Below are 20,114 nucleotides of genomic sequence, written 5' to 3' on the forward strand. Positions count from 1 at the left end.
AAATAACCAGCAGCTACTGTAAGTGTACACTGAAACTCGGACTGATGTCAAACCTGGATCCCGTGAGACACTTGAGATGAGCATAAAGAGGCGCTGAGCTAGTTCTGGTTTGTGTAGGACACGGAGTGAACTCACTCAGAGAGCAGGAAAACATTGGAAAAGCAAAAGCTTTTCAGCCAGTGTGAAACACATAGCATGGAGTTACAGCAGAGCATGACATGTATTTTCCCCCGCCTATATTTTATGGAACTGCTCCAAGTTCGGGGGGCAAACGTTGCCAAAGTCTTGTACGATGATCGCAGGAACCCTGTCACGAGCATGATCTCCAATAGAGGAATGTGGAACGGAATGCTGCTCTATGAGGCCCGGATCCTGGACACATATTTATTTGCTCATTCATCACTCCTAGAGGACCTCTGACCTACTACCGTGTGTTTTTGCTCTCCTTCATTCCCAGGTTCACTTTTTTCTTTCCAGACGGAGGAAAAATAAAACCAACTCTCTGCCGGCTCGACATGTCCACATGCAGCAGGAGTCCACGATGTAGCTTATAGGAGACGGTGCAGAGGGGCCAGAGATGCTGGATGTCCTCCTGGAGCTTCCAGTCACTTCAGCTACAAAGTGAGCTCAAGTTTTAAAAGTATGCCGGTGCCGAAATTAACGGCTCACTGCATGTACGGTAAAAGTGTTTTTGAGATGTGTTCTAGGTGGTGGAGACTCTACTTCACTGACTGTCTGGGGGGACACAGTGGTAAAGAGAGGAAACAGATGTTGCTTGGACCCAATGGGAACATATGAAAGACTAAGGAATATAGAAGCTTAGTGAAGGATAAATATAAGAGTTTAATGATGAGGTTTGAATTCCCTGGCGAGAAAAAAGACTATTTGGGGCACAGTGTGCTGTTTGTGAAGTTGATACTGGAGGGAAATTCTGCACCATAGGATATGACAGACACACCAGTGCGAAAATTGGACAAGAGGGCCGATGCTAGTGCCGATGTCAGCTTCATGTTCATGATTTTTAATTTTTAACGCAGTCCCCAGTCCCCAAAATGAGCTTGTTCATTGCTAATTGCTAGCCGTAAACTAACAGTCCCGGGATGATGGGGGTTGGGATCAATAAAGTATATCTATCTATCTAATGATGCTCACGTAACATTCCTTAACTACAAACTGTTATGTTCAGTTTTACCAAAATATGGACCCATACAATAAATGTGCTCTTTTGGCATGTTTTTCACAACATTGGGAACAATCGGTCCAAAGGTGACTGAAAAAAAAGACAAATATAGACAGTTAAACAACTGGAGACTTTAACAATTCTAAATGATCAAAGTGAAATAATAACCATACAGAGACCATTACTACTACTTAATAAGAATAAATAATAATAATAATAATAATAATAATAATAATAATAATAATAATAATAATAATAATAATAATGTATGTGAGGTATCAAGGCAAGTCCATACTCTACTACGAAAATATGTTTTCACTGTTGTTTAAAATGTGTTTTTTCAAAGGGCTTGCACCCATGCAATGATTTATACTGACGCAATTCCGGCTTTACTTTGTTACCTTTCAAATGGCCTGTGAATGGAGGGTATAAAACAGGGTTATGTACTGTAGTCAATTGCTGCACAGTGGAGCCATGAAACATCAAGCTCTCTAAACATCTGCCAGGGGAGAGGCAGGGAGATTTGCGAGTCAATCTGCTCTTACAGGCTAAAATGCAAGCATCTGCCTTTGAAAATTTAAAGCGTCTTACATCTCTGCATACTAACTACATGAAATGAATCTTTGGCTCTTGCTGTTCTGCTTTTCACTCTCTTACCAGCAAAGCATTTTCATGTTGAATAAGGGTTGGCAAAACAGTCCACACTGACATTAAAACCCTGTGTAAATGTGAACAAAAAATCACGAGGGACACATTGTCTGAGCCCCCCTTTTTTTTTTTTTTTTACCAAAAAATATGTATTTACCAATGTACACGGAGACAAACTTATTTTACATATTCAGATTTATGATGCTGTCATAAAAATAATCTGTAGCTTCGACAATCCATAAGAAAGCGCTGTCCATAACCGCTGAACTGCTTTGACCAAATCAGCAGCTCCCTGTCTCTGAGTATCAACAGACGACCAGTGGCTGCTGCTATCAGTGACAAAGCGGCTTCCTCCTGGACATAAATTAATGGCATCAGCTTGACACCAGCTCCTGAGGTTAAGACTATGTTGTCAACATGCTTGGGCATTCAGGAGACAAATGATGCATAAGAAGCCCCACAGTGCCTCCAAGCCTGCAGACACAGTCAAACTTTGTAATGGCCCGTCTGGTACCAGCAGAGTGTACGTGGTGGGTGGAGGAGGGCCCTTCGGCTTGTGTTTAATGTTTGAAGAAAAAGGTTGTGTCAGATGTACCGCAGACTGATTTAAACATGACAGAGAAAGCAATCTGTAGGAATTAAACATGTTCCAAGTTTTATCCGCACAATTTGATCTTGATAAGGGGTAAAGAGGATATTTAATTGTGGGGAAACGAAGCAGTTGTTAGCTGCACCTTGATCTTGCCCTTGTTCCAAAGATCCGGCTAAAGAGACTTAAAAATTCGATTCATGTTCTTTTGATCGCGCGTGAGTTTTTCTTGTGAGATACAAGTGCCAGCAATTCAAGCTTGTGTACTCAGTGGCTGTCAGTGTTGGACAGAAGGAGGAAAGTTTTTCCTTTTGAGAACTGATGAAAAGTCGTGCTTGGTCTTTCAAAGCGTTTCTTAACTTTGCTGGCATCTGTGGTGCTGCAGAATCTGATGGTGCTTTGGAGATATTTAGTGATTTATCCAACGACAAATATGTGAGCTGCAATGTTACACAATCAAATATGGAATCAATAAAAATTCCAACCGGTCCTGTATGCCTAATAATATAGCTCCTGGGGGGGATATATTTATCACACGTATATTCAGATTTAGTGTGTTTCACAGCTGAAGTACTAATACAACAGTTTTGGGTCATTACTGCAAAGGCTTGTCGCGCGGAACTGCCAATTTCTCTTCAGACCCACGGACTTTTAACTTCTTGTTCACATCATTAAACTTTGAAACATAAAAGAAACATTTCATGCTGAATAACAGGAAATTAAACTACGCATAAAACATCTATGATTTTTCCATCTGATGTCATGGGGCAGTCACACAAAATTGCATGAATGTTCAGCTCATAAGCGTGACATTACTTCATGTAAAGTGCAGATAGAAGAATTGTCTGTCAGCCTACACTTCGATACACTGTGTGCCAAAAAGTTTTATCTGAGTTTTAAGTAGCTTGAGGGGAAATTATAAAGTCTAAGAAAGTAAAAGGAACCCTAAAGCAGGAAATTGGATTTTCCTCCAGTTATATCGATGACTTCTTAGAATTGATCTTGTTACATCTAAAGCGTGTTTTTCTAAAATCCATTCTCTAAACTGTGGACGCAGCCCTGATTGCTACAATCCCCCCAATCACATTCATATATATCTTTCCTCGTGTTGTTATAGTGAAAGGGATTAAGAACCGTGTGTGATTAATTAAACTGACATGGAAAACACGCAGCCTACAAAGAGAGCCCCTCTTCCCAAAGACCCCCACTTGAGAGCAGTTTTGGAGCAATTACCGCGCGCCCCCTTAGATGGGCCAAATGTAATGATTTTTCAATGAAAGCCCAGCTGACGTGTTGTGTAATATAACATAAATTGAAATTAAAGCAGATCATTCCAATGTAAATAGAAGCCAAGGGAGTCTTACGTAATGTGTGGGTTTTATGTGCTGTTGGAGACATGGTGTGCCTCAGTTTTAATAACAGTGTTCCTAATGAAATGGCAGATATACAATATGTGTACGTTCTACAGGAATAAGTGATACAGGGAAACATGGGAGCAGATCTTCTTGCAGAAGATGAAGCGTAGCTCAGGATGAAATTAGCCATTATGGCCGTTTGCATCGCTAGAATCGTTAAAGCAAAACATTCGATGCTGTCCTGAAGGATGATTTTTGTTTTTGTTTCTTTAGGATTATATTATTATCACAATTATAATACTCATTGGTGTAATTAGTGTTTACACATCCTCTGCAAAAAACATTGTGTTTTTCCATGGATTACCCAAACCTCAAGTGCTAAAGGAATCTTAACACATCTGTTAAACATTTCCCCCTAACTTCAAGATTTATTGTGCGCCACATTTTTTTTGTCTTCCTCGTTCTCTCTCGCTTTCAAAGTCTGTTTCTGTATGTTCCAGCTTTGGGTATATCACCAGAACAGCAAACATTTGGCTCGTAAAACATTAAACATATTGCCTGCATTGTAAAATGATGAGGAGGGAACTGGTATTGTCTTATTCTCGAAGGACTGAGACGGAAAAAAAAGACTTCAGAAATGCCTCCAGATTCTTGTACATTTTAAACGGTTATTTAAAAAGCAGGAGAAGCAGCCTCATAGTGATGGCCTCACAGCCTTAAAGTAGGTTGGAGAACAGGTGCCTGCTGGTAATGTGGAGCTGGTCCCTGTGTCCCAAGGTCCTAGGGAATCGCTCTTTAAAAGGAAAGGGCCATTGGCAGGGTACAGGATGTGCTCAATCGCAGATTCTGACCTGGTAAAAATGGGAGCTACATCGCTGTCACTTGAGGGTCCTTCCCTAGGGATAGAGTGTAATTATGAGAGTGAGGGCCCTGGGGCCCCATCGCTCCAAGATCCACCCACTAATCACAAATCACACAAGCCTGGCGCACGAGGTGGCTTCCCTCAGAAACTGAACCAAAAACCCTTTAATGGATAAAGGTCAGACTCAGAGGTAACTTGGGAGTCAGGTTGTGTTTGTGTGTTTGATGTGATCGTCTCTGCGTGTGTGTGTGCATCTTTAAACATTTCCTGATTTTTAAGTTCTCGTCCTGTATCATTTTGGACTTTCTATCTATCTATCTATCTATCTATCTATCTATCTATCTATCTATCTATCTGTATGTATATATATATACCCCTTTAATAGCATATATAAGGACAATAAACTAACAAATGTTTCTTTCATAGGCAATATAAAAGTTATAGAATAATGATAAAATCAGTATTCAGATTGCTTCCCCATAAACCTCACTCTCACATGTACTGTTGTTTGCAACCGGCCAGGAAATCTCCCAGGAAAATGAGCAAGTCGGGCTGGCAGCCTGGCACCATTCTATCTGCTTTCATGTCTTCGTTACAGACTAAATGAACAAATTAGCTCATGTTTTGTGTTGTTGGTAGTTTTCTACTCCGAGGAAAATGGTAAGCGATTCAGTTGCCTTTGTGACAGCGGCGCCAACAATTTTACCACTTGGAACACTTGGAGATGCTTGGGGAGGGGGGTGTTGTCTGTTTCCACTTGAAGTAACTTCAATAAGTGATTATGCTTATTTCAACTGCGAAGCTCATAAGAAACTGATTACATTGTGAAATTGCTCTGAAAATGGTTGAATGGAGTTTTAAGTTGATCTGAGCATAAAGTGACAAACTTATTTCATGGTATTATGTAATGACACAAACTCTTTCACTTAATTCAATTGACATGTTTTCCACTGGTAATTTACCCAAGTGGGAGGGGGCATGTCTACATTAAAAAAAAAGATTTTTGAAATACAGTCACAGCTTCATTTGATGCCTCAGTATTATTAGAGAGACATTTCAATTATAATTAATGAACAGTGTAGCAAAAAAAAAGAGTCTAAGTTGACAGACAGTGCTAAATTGTGGTTGCTCCATCTAAGAGATGGGAAAAATGCACATAAATATGAAATGCACATAAATTGGCACAGTGCACTTTCTGTGCAATGCCAACTTAACCTAGTCCACTCAGAGTCAATTTTCTTGATGTCAGTACTTTCTAGCAGTTGCCTCTTTCCTCCATAAAAGCCTCCAATACTATCCCGACTCCTCATTATCTGTTATTTTGCTCCTTTGCCACCTCTCATGCCACAGGACATTTTCTCTCTTTGTCATCCCTCCTATCTATCGCCATCCTCCTCAAGTCTTCCGATCCCCCTTCCCCTCAAACCAGAAGGACTTTCAAGGTCTGCTCCGATAACGTCACTGCGGCTGTGCATCTGTTTCCAATCCCGTGCAATTAACCAGGCCAGCTTGGGAATGTTTCTTTCTTTTTCATCCTCCTACTCCATTTTCCTCCCTCTCTGCCCCTTTCTCCTTTTCTGTCTGTTTCGCTTCTTTCTCGGTTCACAGTTCACTCGAAGATGGTCATTCTTTATGTGTCACTCAAATCAAAACAATGTAGAGTCTCATCATGTGTTTGTTTCCTTCCTTGGGTGGGCCACTTCATAAAAAGCTGATACTCTCTTGCCTGTTCACGGCAGGACATCAGCTAGATTGCTATGGTCCTGTCTGCAAGACGAAACAGCTGTTAGAAAAGACACCTCACTGAGAAATGAAAAAGAAATTGCAATAATAATTTGCTGAAGCAAATAGCACATGCCAGAACTGTAGATATTACTTGAGCGATGTGCAGAGCTATTTATGCAGTCTGGTCTGTGGTTCTGTAAAAGTTGTCTTGTATTTTTCTTGGTTAGCATACAATAACCATCTGAAAAGTGCTCTTATTCCTTGCTGAAATGAGTGCTTTCCCCTTCTCCTCGCTCCAGTAGGCCATAAATCCCGGTCCTGTGTGGAGTGCTGCAGACTTGGATGCCAATAGCGAGAGCAGAAGGCTGGGAAAGAGGCGGAAGTTTCTTTCGCTGCCGAGGTTTTTCACTAAGCCAGGGTACAAGCCTCAGCAAAGGCCTTCGCTGCTTTCTCAAGAGGGTCAACAGGTACAACTAAGGCAAAACCACTGGCCGCCAGAGGCTTAAACCAACAAAAGCACTGACAACGACCAGTGACAGCTTTATAAGCCTGTGGCCTTTGCAGAGTGTATTTTAAAGCCAAGCTACACTTAGTTTGCTCGTTGTCTGGTAAACATTTTTCAGCTCCACTGGAAAAGACTTAATTTGACTAAAAACTTTAGTAGCTTTTACTCTTAGTATACCCCAAGGCCTTATTACTATCTGTGTAATGGAGCCCAGACACATAGCAATAACACAGCTCGTGTAGATACAAAGGCAGCCAAGAGTGAAAGTGCTGTACATGACGTGCCGCTAAGCCACCGGCTACACTGGGTTTTGCTGCCTCACAATAAGTCGACTATCCCATAAGTGAGCAAGTGGGCCACTGGACAGATGTCATGGTCAGACACCAGGGTCACCAAACAGGATGGCCTCCAGTTTTTAGTGATTTCCTGGTAGGATGTGAAAGCTCCTTCATTCCCAAAACAGAATATGTTGGCTTAATACATGGAAACAGAAAATGTATTCCCTTATCGTGACCTTCAAGACAGTTCCTATATGGCAAAGATAAGCTATAGAGCTTTGGTGGGTTAGGGTTAGATAGAATAGGATAGGAAACTGGATAGAAACTGTGGTGGCATAAATCATCAGACAAAAGCAAATCTGGTCTGCCATTAAATTGACAGCATCAGCGACACCTTGGATTTGGACTGAAGACATGCCCAAAGGACCTGATGTTGCCAGAAATACCTGTCACGTCCAGAAGTTGAGCTTTGTCAGGTGGAATCTGCATATTGCTATCATGAGATCATGAGGTTTAAAAGGGCAGAAATGTATCTGATAGCAGTTTTGTGGCATTGAGTTCAGCCGAACAAGATAATTATTTGGATGTTCTGTCACTTTGACCAGCTGTCTGTGCACTGATGGAGACTGCAGCATCATATGTTTTTGCCAAACCAAACCGTATTCTCAGAGGTGCTGAAACGTTCCTACTTTTACAGCCTTGGTGGGTTACCCCTCCCTCTGATACTTTCTTATTTTTGGTCCTGTCCTCTTGGCTGATTGAGGTTGGGGTCTTTGGCATCAGTCATGCTTTCTTTGTCTGAATTTTGTCATCTCTAAAAGGGTTTGAGCAGCTACCACATATTTTGGCAGGATCAAAGGTCCCAAGCCTTCTGTCATTTTAGACCTGTTTTACACTGGACAGAAAACCCACATACATCCACTGAGATCTGGCTTTTGTATTTTCTGGGAAAGGGTAGAAAACGACATTCATTCCCTGATTAGCAGTGATGGAGACCCCACACCTGGGTGCACATGTTAACCTTTACTCCTTTTCCTGTGCAATGCTATGCCATGCTTTCTAGCTGTGGACATTGCGGAGTCCATTGGTTTTTCATACATCTCTGTTCAAGCAGCCCTCTGAAAGCATATAGTTGGTCTAGAGTATGAAAGAGAGAGTGTAGTTGTAAAAGAATTTTTGAGAACTGGTCAACTTATTGCTCAAGAAGGTTCAGGAGCCTTGGGTGTATTTTGGTGAAATATTTATTGAAGCTAGATCAAGGAAAATGGAGTTAGGATAAGAGTGAGATCACACCACAAGTGAGAACACTGACAATACCGATGACACACTAGATATCTACTGGCAAGGGAAAAGAGGTCAATAACAATTACAGTACAGTTTTATTAGCACAGATTAAGCTCTCTATCCTCATCACACCGATTCTTCTTAAGGAACTGACTTCATGGATAACTGGTTAGGGTACAGTTATCCATAAAGTCAGCAGACCTGTTGCCAGACCTCAGTCATAAGGGGTGCATATGAAATGCAGGAGAGGGCACAATTATTATTAGCCTACAGTGCGTATATTTTTAATAATCCTATACTCTATTCGCGCAGCACTTAATCATCACATTAAACATAACCAACAGCAATGTGACCAGGTATAGCCTACAGCATCAGTCCTCATAATTTAAAGCAATACATTACATAGAAGCAACGTTATGAATATCCATAAAACACTTGACTATACGACATATTAGAAGCAACACCAGGAGCATCTCTCAAACATTGCATTTTAAACCAGTCATCAGAGGGTTATGCATTGCCATTAGACACACACACACACACACACACACACACGCACACATACACATGCACAGAGACATTGAAGCTGTTGGTACTTTGAGTGGAGGCAGCGCTGTCCGCTCTCCAGTCCCTCCTGTCAGTACAGCGGGAGGAGCCGTTTCTCCGAGCTGATCCTCTTCATCAACGTATCCTTCTACTCGAGCTTAAACTTGTGAGTTAGGTCCTTTTCAAAAGCAAGCTGAATCAGCTGGGCCTTGCATCTGTGCAGCGTACTGTGCTGATGCTCTGAGAAGACACTTTTGAGCGTGGAAAATGAGTTTTCACACATTGCTGTGGAAGCTCCTAAAGGTAGGGCAACGGTGTACGCTGTGACAACAGTCGGCATAGGCTGGAGTGCACAGTTGAATGTGCTGAGGATGTTGGCTATTGTACATTTTCCATCTTCGGGGGGAACTGGGGTGTCAGTCATTTTCTTCAACAGGAACTCATGAGCCACACTATATTCAGATTCAACCACATCAGTTCCAGCTAATACCAGGAGAGGGATTACCTTTGATGGGTCCAGGAAATTATCCTCGGCCTCTGGGTTCAAAGCAACCAGTGTGCCAATGAAATCGCTATTGCGCTCTCCAAAACACGCATCCATCTCTCCTTGCACAGAATCGATACCACTGTAAAATAATCTCTTGAGCTCAGTCTTTTCGCATATGTCACTTTGTCGCTCAGCAACTTCAACTGCAAATCCGTGGAGGTTCTTGTTAATTGTGCGTCTTCTCTTGCTTGGCCTGGGGTCGGTCACCGGCACAGCCTGTGCGCAATGTCTTCGCGCAGTCAGGAGCGCTGTTTACAAGTGTCACCACAGTGAGCAAGTCCATATCTTCGGCTTGTAGTAGTCTGTTAGGTGGCTTGAAAAGTGACTACAGTTTCATAACAAGGTGTGCAATGAACAGAAAACTGTGCTGCGTAATGGCACGAAGCAGCCCAGTAGCCTAGAAATGAAATAGTAAGCTGGCAAAAACTCCAGCTTCACTTTCAAAAACGTCACTTCAGGGTGTACCTTGCTTTTCACCCAGTGTAGGCCGGGATTGGCTCCAGGCCCTGGGACCCTCTAAACTAGTACCGCTAATGGATGTCTGCTGACGTGGGATTGTTCAAGCCACCTCACAGTGCTTGGGTTACAATGAATAACCTTTGTCACTGACCAGATACACAGCACAGGAATTATGTGCCTTTCTATCCGATCCAAAGTAGCCCCCTATGAAAACATCAGGCACTTTTAATGCTTGTTCTTCAACTGAATTTCAACTCTGTTTGTTTGGTTTGGATAGCCGTAACCTAAGAAAATGCAAGGGGTTGACTTTGATAGCTCGCCAAGGACCCGCACTCTTCCTCTCAGCTCAAGTGGCTGGTAATTCAGTATGGAGTTTGTGTATTTGTCTAACACCGGTAGCTCTGGGCTCTAAGCATAAATTATGCATAACCAATGTATTTTATTTAAAATTAATTAGCCCAACTCGTAGCCGTGGATTGTTTGCCAATGGAAACAGTAGGATAGGAGGGTGAAGGGGGTAAAAAAAAAAAAAATGAGGCAGTGTGATGGCAGCTGTGACTCCATGGTTCCCCCACAGCTCTCCGGGAGAAGATTAATAGTTAATGGAAGGCCTTTAGGCTGTGGAAATACCCCTAGTGGCCCTTATCCCTGCTCTGGGAAAAGCAGGGATTATTGTCAAGGTATCAGAGCCTGTCGCAAAGCAAGCCCTCCCTTTCCATTTCCCAACCCTCTGAATCTTACTTCCATTACCTAAATAAGAAAAACACTGGCTATATTTGGCAAGCATGCTTGGTAAAACCTGGTGTGTATTTTACACTGTGTTTATGTCACTAATTCACATGGACATAACTTCACACTGCTAGGGGCCCTTTTTCCTCACCCCCTTCTTGCCACAGGCTTATATGATCTTTAAATAGGAAGAGAGTGAGGTCAATTTTTCAGACGTGGCCCAGCATATTATCTCTGGCAAGGCGAGTCAAATCAGCCTAGCAATTAACTTAGGCTCAGTGCCGCAACGCAAATCATCAGGCTCGTTCAGGGTCGGGTGGATTCTTCTCTCTAGGCAATTAGCCTCCTTCATTAATTAAAAATTCTAATCAGGATGTTGGATCGATAGTGTAAATCACACGTGCTGCGGCTCACCCAGTGAAGCTGCATGTTACTTCCGAGGGCCTCGCATCGACAAAGTCATCAGCCAAACTCGCGTGAAGGATTAATGGAACAAGAGCTGAGACAATTGACATTTTTATAAATCTTCCAAGATATAGTTTATGCTGACGTATGGAGCGTGCACCAGAAAATGTATTGTTTGTGTCAAGGGCTGACATTTGAAATATATCATACACCACATAGGTATACAGTGATGTAAATATACTGCAGCAAACAGATTTAAGGGTTGTCAAAATATTTGCGTTGTGCACATACTGTTAATTCTTTATTTGGGAGAGACTTCATTGCAGAAATTCGCACTTTAAATGGGACGTGACAGGAGCCATGATTACAGAGATGTATGTATTTCTTATTCTTGTAAATTACAGTGACCGAATAAATTACATAAATTATGATGTGGGGTGTTTCATTTTGTAACTGCAGGAAAAGTTGGCAATGGCTGAAAATAGTCGATTTCTTTTTTTCTCTTCTTTCTGTAGGTAGATCATCAATAATAGAGGCACTTAGTGTTTGCTCATGTTGGTCAGTCCGGACTCTTACCTCACATGGGTGAGCCACTCATAATGGCTCCGGGGACCAATTATTCTCTGGCAGAAAGAAAATGCTTTTTCCATTTTTCCAGCATGTGCATGTGACATAAACACATACTGTAGGTTGACGCGGCCCCACACTCGAATGCACACGCAGACCGCCTTGCCCAAACACACATGTGCATGTACGTTCACATACTTTAGGTGCATGATTTTAAGAACACGAGAGACAGAGTGCAGTACGTCTGCAGCGCTTTCCAATAACACAAGCTTTGTTTGTGGTCGTGCAGTTGTGGTTTGACTGAGAAAATACCTCCAGTAAATGTTACTGTTGTTCTTAGGTCAATTTGGGAAGAAAATGAAGTCATTTTGGATCCCACAAGAAATCAGCATAGGCCCCGTATTTCCTTCTCATTAGCAAGAAATGGAGTAGGAGGAGACGGTGCTGCAAGAGCTGCATTTTGTGGCTGATTCATTTCAACAGGAGGTGAATTACAGCCGTGGTGTAGCCTTTCCTCAAAATAGTGTCGGCATATATCAATATGTAGTTACTGGTACTTGGCTCGCGCTTTACTGTGGGGCCATGTGGTCAGCAGGAAATCTGTAGCTGTGCACACGTTTGGCCGCAGGAAACGATCTGAGAGGGACTGCAGGTGTCCCACCGTTACGGAGGGCGCTGAAGCACACAAGCATAAGACGATCTGTCAATGAGTGACTTCCTACAAAAAGCTCATCAATAGCTTGGCTCTCCACACCTCCTCCATTTAACCCTCTTCCTGGTATCTCCTCACCTCGCTGCTTGTTACTTGGTTAAGCATCTGGAGTGCCCGCGACAGAAACCAACAAACTGTGAGCACTGCTGCTTTATGTCAACACACCAGGAGGTGCAAAGTGATTAAACCCATTTCGAAAGTACAGTGTGTGTTACCGACCACCAGCGTGATGTTCAGCAGGATGTGCCAGAACGCCGTTTGTAAGTGGTTAGACATGTTATTTTTGTCTCTGGTAATTGTATACTTGTATACAGCTGCGTGTTTTAATAACCCTGCAGGTTAATAGGTATTTATGTATGATTGAAAGGAATAATGGGATGGGGTAATGATTACATAACAAACACACAGAACAAAATATATTAAACAAAGAAAGAGATTTGGGCAATGAAGATTGTTCATGACCAAAATAAAATGTGTCATGAGGCAGGAGCATTAAATAAAGATCTTAATGCAATAAATACAATATGAATGAAATAATAAATACAATATTTTATCATAATTTTTTGGACAATTTGGAGATAACAGGATGACCTGTTTTTCATTTACCATCATCACAAATCATTGATAAAATGGCAAGTGTCAGATAAGCAATTGAACTTGAATGTTGGGGGAAGTATGTTATTCTGTATTGTATTTTCTCTATTGTATGTACTTGTATGTTTCGTGATGTATTTGTTCCCAACCACAGCTCTTCCTTTCCACTGCATTATTTCAGCATGATATTCGCTCCGTTCTCATTTTTTTATGTGGTGGTTGTTGACTAACCCCTCTTACATGGAGCTCATGACTACATTTTTACACATTTGCATTTTGCTCAGTTCTTTGAAATTTCAGGCGACAGAGGCTCAGACTTCCTGCTGCTTTTTCTCACATTGCTGGAATCACTCATTACATTTGATTCACTGTGAAAGTCGCCGCTGCACAAAATACTATAGGGGTTCACTGAAATCAGGCCCACAGAAAAAAAGAAAAAAGAAAAAAAAAAAAAAAAGAAGAACTGATCTGGTGTTTCTCAAAGCGGAGAGGACGAGGCCACGGAACACCCGAAGCTCTTCTCTACTGTTTCCCAGCCAAGGAAATGAGGACAGATTGTCTGAATTTGTGTGGCATGTCCCTTTATTTCTTCCAGTGAGATCTTGTCGCAGTACATCAGCTGTACATATGGAGATTAATTGCGCTAGCCCGCAGCTCTTGTAAATCCTTTTCTGTTTTCCAAAAGTATGCCTCCCCTCCATTAGTTGGGGGGGAAAATCTGGGAGTTATTTTATTGTAATATGTTTTTTTCCTCCACTTAATCAGCCCTTTTGGAGTGGTGTTTTCCATCATACTTTTGGCTGTTTACTAGCACTCTATCGTGTGTTTCCCCTTGACTAATGCAAAGTTGCCTTGTGCCTTGTGCAGCAGCCAAGCATATGCATATTTGTATTCCCTACTTTAGACTTTTGGTCTTATTGATTTTTTTTTTTTTCTTTTTTACTCAGGCAGAAATGAATGCCACACGAGCAGCCGTTAATAAATCAGGTTTCTTTCAGTATCAGCAGCAGCAGGGAGTCTGACTGAGATTCAAACCTGTGTCCAACTAGTTGATTTTCTTCTAAATTTATGGCATTGCTGATAGCATGTCAGCTATTGCCGTGGTGCTGTATATCACATTACCAAGCCTATTGACAATAAGCAGAGCTGCAGCGCTCGAAGGCAACAGCCGAGAGAGAGCGTTAGTGGGGTCTGAGTCAAACCTTGAGAGGGTTCAAATGAATCTGGTGCGGTCCAATGCTGAAAAACCCAGCTGAAATTATTTGTTTTTACTCCGTAAAACACTCAGCTGCCTCAGACCTCTTGTCAGTTTGATCTACGATCTGTATGATGAAGTCCTCCTTGAGCGACTGCGCTGTAGGCCAGTTTTTCAGTGGTTTTTCATCCATAATGCACATCGCAGTGTTCTAGTGCATTGCATCAACAGCTGCACATTAAACCGAGAGCGCCCTTTTCCCTGAAATGATGGGAACAAAATTCTTGATGTATGTACTGTAAAGATAGTTTATGATGTAACTCTGAAGGGACATGTCAAGTTCAAACACTCTTCATGAAAAAAAATGCATTTTGTGTTGTCAAAAATATATAATGAGTCAAAGCTTTACACAGACGTATGTTGGTCCAAAGTAGACACATCACTGTGTTGGGAATAGCCCTCCATTTTGGCGAGTGGAGGACTTGACCCCGTTTGTTTTGACCTGTCTTGCTTTTTAATTGCTCACAGTTTGGACGACGCGACTGTGAAGGAGCGCAGAGTGCTGCCCGCCGCCTCTGCAGCTCTTCAGCACGACTTTTCAAATTGCAACAAAGGTGAAAAAGAACAGTCAGTTTTGCCCCCTGTGGACTGCGACAACAGCTGTTTCCAATTCTTACATGAAGTCTAAAGTGAGTGATGTTTACAGAACTGGCAGCGCATATCAGTGACACAAGAAGTTGTTTTGGAAAAAACAAAACGGGAAAAAAAGCCCTGGGAGAAGTAGAAAGAAGAGGGAAGAAAAAAAAAAAAAAGATCTTCCACTCTGGCATTTTTAGAAGTGGCTTGAGGCATTGCCAAAGAAATTCCCTCAGACATAACAAGGTTTTATGACAGGGAACTGCCCTATGAAACTGTCCGTGCTTGATGTTCTCCAGTGTAGGCTTTGCTGTGGAGCTGCAGTTTTGTTCATATTTGTGTCATATCGAAGTTCACAGACACACTGATTGTTATCTATGAGGGAAGAGCCATTTCGGCCCCTCGTCTAACAAGGTTACCATACTGTGGCTGTCAGCTAAATGGTGACGGGTGAGGTCACAGGCAGCGCCGTAACCCCCAGTCCCGAGCTAAACAAAGTGATGGTTTTAAATGGGCCAACCTTCCTCTGAGGACATAGGCCAATGGCTCTGCGAGGGTTTCTGTCTGACTTTTGCCCGACTTTCACAGGCCTCCATCACTGAGGAGGTGCAAGGGGAGAAGCATGCCGCGATCACGCAACATTCCTTCCTCTGGGGTCACGACAATGGTCACTCTGCGATGTACAAATTAAAAAACAAAACACAATGCAGGGACTGATAAATACTTCTGCAGCTAGTAAAATAAGCAATTCCTGTAGGCATACCTGTGCTGTACATCATGATCCTCAAGGTTTAATATTCAAAAGCAGATTACTGTTTCCCCTCAAGGCTGCCGAGGTTGCTCCTTACATATAGTCGCCTTGAATGTGTTTCTTGCCTTCAAGCCGAGCCAGTGCCTTCCATAGAAGGGATAAAAAAAAAAAAGAAAGGGAATTACACTGAAGTATTTAGTTTTTATTATCTGTTTATATTAAAATGCTCAAATAAGTGGATTTTGATTATTCAGCAGCGCATGCTATTAAAATAAAAAATGTTCCCCGGCGTTTAAGATATTTTTCCATCATCATTCCGGCTAATGCACCACTGGCCTCCCGTCGATGTTTTTAAACGCCGCCTCTCACTTCACGCGCAGTCAGATCTGCCAAGTGAACACACACAGAGGCGGCGACTTGGCGGCTGCAAATGGCAACCTGTGACACCGCCGATTCTACAACGCGAATAAATCAGAGCAAACAACATCGGAGCAGAAAGGGAGAAAATGTAGCATAGAGGGCATTATTGTAATGAGTAATATCTGCCATAACGGTAGAGTTAATTGGTTGTGATACGGCGCACATAAATTACGGCGTTATTTGGGGAGATCGGGAGAGTTATGATTATGTTTTTTCGTTTTTCTCCATTTGCTTTCGCCCCTTTATCAAACTTGACATGACGGCTGCGTCTGAGAACTGTTTACGCTCCTTGTGTTGTTGTTTTTTTCCTCTCTACAGCATTATTTTCCGCATTTTCACACAGATAAACCCAAAAGCAGAGGCGCTCAGTTATTACCAATGCACCGGATCGTTGCTAAATCTGCATCCTAGGCAATTACCTCCCGAGCCTGACTCATAATTCATTACACTGGTTAAGCCTTTGTATCAGCTTCCTGTCCCTCGACTCTCAGGGCTAATGCCTAAATTGCGACTTGGAAAAACCGAGGTTGCTCCCTCTCCGTCTCCCTCTCAGCAACTGTCTATTTTAAATCACTGCAGCTCTGCTCCTTGCGAAGAACATTAATGGTATGTTTACTCGTCATAAATTGTCTGCTGCGGTTTGCCTACATGCAAGTTCAGATATTTCTTCTCCCCGTCTGCCATCAGACGCAGTATTTTCGAGGCGGTCTGCAGCGAGGTCTTCAATCAATCACCTGCTGTAAGTATCTCGGATTCTTTGAAATTGTTCAAGTACTTTTTATCTTGTTTATTCAGTGTTTCTTTTATATTTCTCTTACGGAAGCCTTCTGTCAGAGTACTAAAAGCACCGTTTTCCTGCAAGTGTTTTCAGAAGGGCACGCTTTCACACTAAAAGCACTCGTCCCTCTTCCCTCTCAAGTGGTTGATTGAGATTGTGTTTACAAAACAGGCACCTACTAACAAGTACATCCGCCCTCTTCTTGCCTCCGAACACACATCCTACACAGGCTTTTCCACTTTTCGGAAATCTCACAGACGCACAGCCGCACAGGCACACGCCGGCGCAAAGAAGAATAACAGTGACTTCTTCAGCGTGGGTTATCTCTGCCTCACAGTCCTGCAGTTTCTCCTCTAATAAATCTGGCTTATTCTCGGTGGAGAACACCTTTTTGTTGAAACGGTGCTGTGCTGACAATAAAGGCGTCACAGCGGAGTTTACAGGGATTTTTTTTTTTTTTTTCTCCCTCAGTCTTGACATGACTTACAGCAGCTGATGCTGCTTCACACGTTGCAGTTGAAGTCAACTCCGCGTTAGCCTCCCAGCTTTGTCAGGATTTTTTTTTTTTTTTGTGCAAATGGATGTGTGTCTGCGTTTAGGAGCTGAACCCGCTGACTGCACTCTAGATCTCAGGCACTGATGCTTGTCGGCGCGCGCCGACATCGTGCACACACGGGGCTGATAGAGCAGAATGACCACTCCACTGCAGAGAGAGAGTCCGTGGACAGAACTATCACAGTGATTAACTGTAATGATTGAGGGTGGAAATGGGTGTTTAGAGGGTTGTGGAGAGGATGAGGGCCGCGTCGGCCCAATCTGGAGGGGCGACGCGCCGCATGCAGGCCTCCGCCAGCTCGGGTAATAGTCCCCATGTGTAGTGCGCCGGGCCGTATCCCATGGGGCACTGCGCACACAGGAGGCCACTTGAAAGCCTATCTGGATGTAGCAGCAATCAGAGTCAGAACAAGCACACAGGGGAGTAATCTGTTCCAGCTTTTGGAGCGTGCCAGGGGTTGGGGGAGCAGAGATGAGATCGTGTGTGTCTGTGTGTGCGCGCAGGGGGCGCTTATGGCTTCATTTGGCCAAGGTCATGGTTAGTCACATGGCAGAAACATGGCTACCACACAGACACACACACACACACACACACACACACATGCGCGCTCATGCCTCTCCTACTCCAGTACACATCTTAGACACAACCATCTGATTTGTAAGCAGCGCTGGCAGCCTGTGGCACAGCCGCATCATTAAAATCCCTTCAGCGACTGAGTTATAGGTGGTTTGTTGACTTCCAAGGACATGTCATGGGCGGTAGGTAATGCTTAAGATCCAATAAGGTTTTTTTGCGTCAAGCAACAAATATGCAGAGACAGCTCTAACCCTCTGAGGCAGTCGCTGACATGCTAGAGACCAGTTTTAATCCTTTTCCTCGCAGTATTTCACCTCGTACTGTAGTTTTACTACCACAGCTACACAATGTAAATATTTTTAGTTTGCTGCATCAAACACAGGCCTGTATGCCTGCAAATCCTCCAAACCTATTCCTGTTCCTGTTCTCCATTAACAATAAAATCTGCTAAAAAGTATATCTTGAGTACATGAAAACCTTTTCCAGCATGGTGACCCCCTCAACCTGTCAGACAAGATCGGTTTACAGTTCAAACATCGCGTCAGTGTCACGCCATCCCTTCTTCAAGGAGTTGATGAGGAAGAAAAAAAGTAGAAGTAGAAAAAAGAGACGGGTATAATCAGTAGGCAGTGACCTAGAGGAGGTCACGCTGAGCCTTTGGGAGTTGACTAATGAAAAGTCCAATCAGCACAGCAGAGGACGATTAGAAGGAGCCCCGGGCTGCGATGGAGAGATGGAGGTAGGAGAGAAGGGGAGACAGAGGGAGGAAGGGTAAAATGAATGAGAGGGAGATCAGCAGAGTAGAAGACACGGCAGATGCTTTCCCCGAGACACACACACACAAATACACACTCCTTCGCCGTGATACTGATTGAGAGCATTACTGAGTGCAGTCGCTCGTGGTCAAGTCAAAGTGGCCAAACAGAGAGGCTAAGAGGAGCAACATGTGTTTGTACTTTGTCTTAGCGACGGTTAATGATAGGGGACATGTTAATAATTGGTGTTAATTTGTGTTCTTGGATTTATTGCCGCTCTGTAACTGATGCTGTAATGTAAGACTCTTGAATTAAGTAAGCCTCCATTATCCTGCTCCAGGTCATTGCATCACAGTTGTTTGGTCTCAGGCACAAGGCAAGAAGACAATAAATTCTGAATTTAAAATTTAATAGGCGATATAATTTTATAGACATGCTCCGCTAAAACATTTGGGCTTCATTATGACATTTGGAAAAAGCATCACGAGGCAGTGTAGGGAGTCTCTTCATGGTTCCAAACACATTTTAAAACCATTTTCTTCTAACTGTTAATAATACAGTGAATGTAAACTGAGCACACTTGTTTTTTTTTTTTTTTTCCAGTGGCGTCCCGCTCCACATTCACACCTTAGCTGCCCGGCACAACTGCAGCCCACTGTTGGCCACTGGGAGGCTCACCCAGGCAGAATGATGAATCTGTGACCACAACAAAGCACCACATTTGGCTTCGATTGCTATACCGAGCGCTGGCCGGCCGCACTTGACTGTTTTTTTTTTTTTTCTTTTTTGCACAATTTGTTCACTAAGCCCAGTACAACATCACCTGCAAATAATCACCAGTGCCAACTGTTTAAGACTGTCTGCATGAACTGGGCTGGAAATAAAGTGTTAGGGTCACAAGTCAAAATGGCTACTAGAGGATTTAAAGTTACCAGTCACTCTGAATTTCCTTTAGCCTGAATGGTTTCCTTTTAATAGACCATGAGCTGGTACAGTAGATTAATTCAGGCATATTGATATATCTAAAAGGGAATTATAACTATTTCTCCGCAAAAGATGTCAACCATGGTAATGTATTTGGACACTGACATTGTTGTTGAGTTTTTTCGAATATCATTTTTCGAGGAAAAATTCTATTCTACTCCTTTTCATAGAGCGGCCAAGTCCCGTCCAATACGAAGGGCCTTATTTAGGAAAAGCATGTACAGTGGTTAATTCCACAAGACAGATTGCATTTGAAATGTCTCATGAGTTACATATGTTTGTCAATTTAAAAGATAGTTTTGGAAGTAAGAAAGAAAAATACTAATTAGTTTTGTGTAAAACACTCAGTGAACTACATTTAACATCCCGCACAACACACGTCAACGTCTACGACCCAAACACATTAAGAGCATGAGGAAAAATGGAAATCACTCGTAGTCTCTCCAATATTGACAGCAGCAGTTATGCAAAATTATAA

The 20,114-nt window shown here is 42.7% G+C and overlaps 1 long non-coding RNA gene across 1 annotated transcript; it reads left to right on the forward strand.

Annotated features, from left to right (window-relative positions):
• The first annotated feature begins 489 nt into the window (after positions 1-489).
• On the forward strand, positions 490-19,469 carry LOC119028976. The gene is made up of 3 exons (XR_005077871.1): positions 490-621; positions 16,675-16,726; positions 19,256-19,469. It is a non-coding gene; the product is annotated as an uncharacterized LOC119028976 (long non-coding RNA).
• Positions 19,470-20,114: the final 645 nt, after the last annotated feature.

This window comes from Acanthopagrus latus, chromosome 11 (assembly GCF_904848185.1).
Source record: "Acanthopagrus latus isolate v.2019 chromosome 11, fAcaLat1.1, whole genome shotgun sequence".
Lineage (NCBI taxonomy): Eukaryota > Metazoa > Chordata > Actinopteri > Spariformes > Sparidae > Acanthopagrus > Acanthopagrus latus.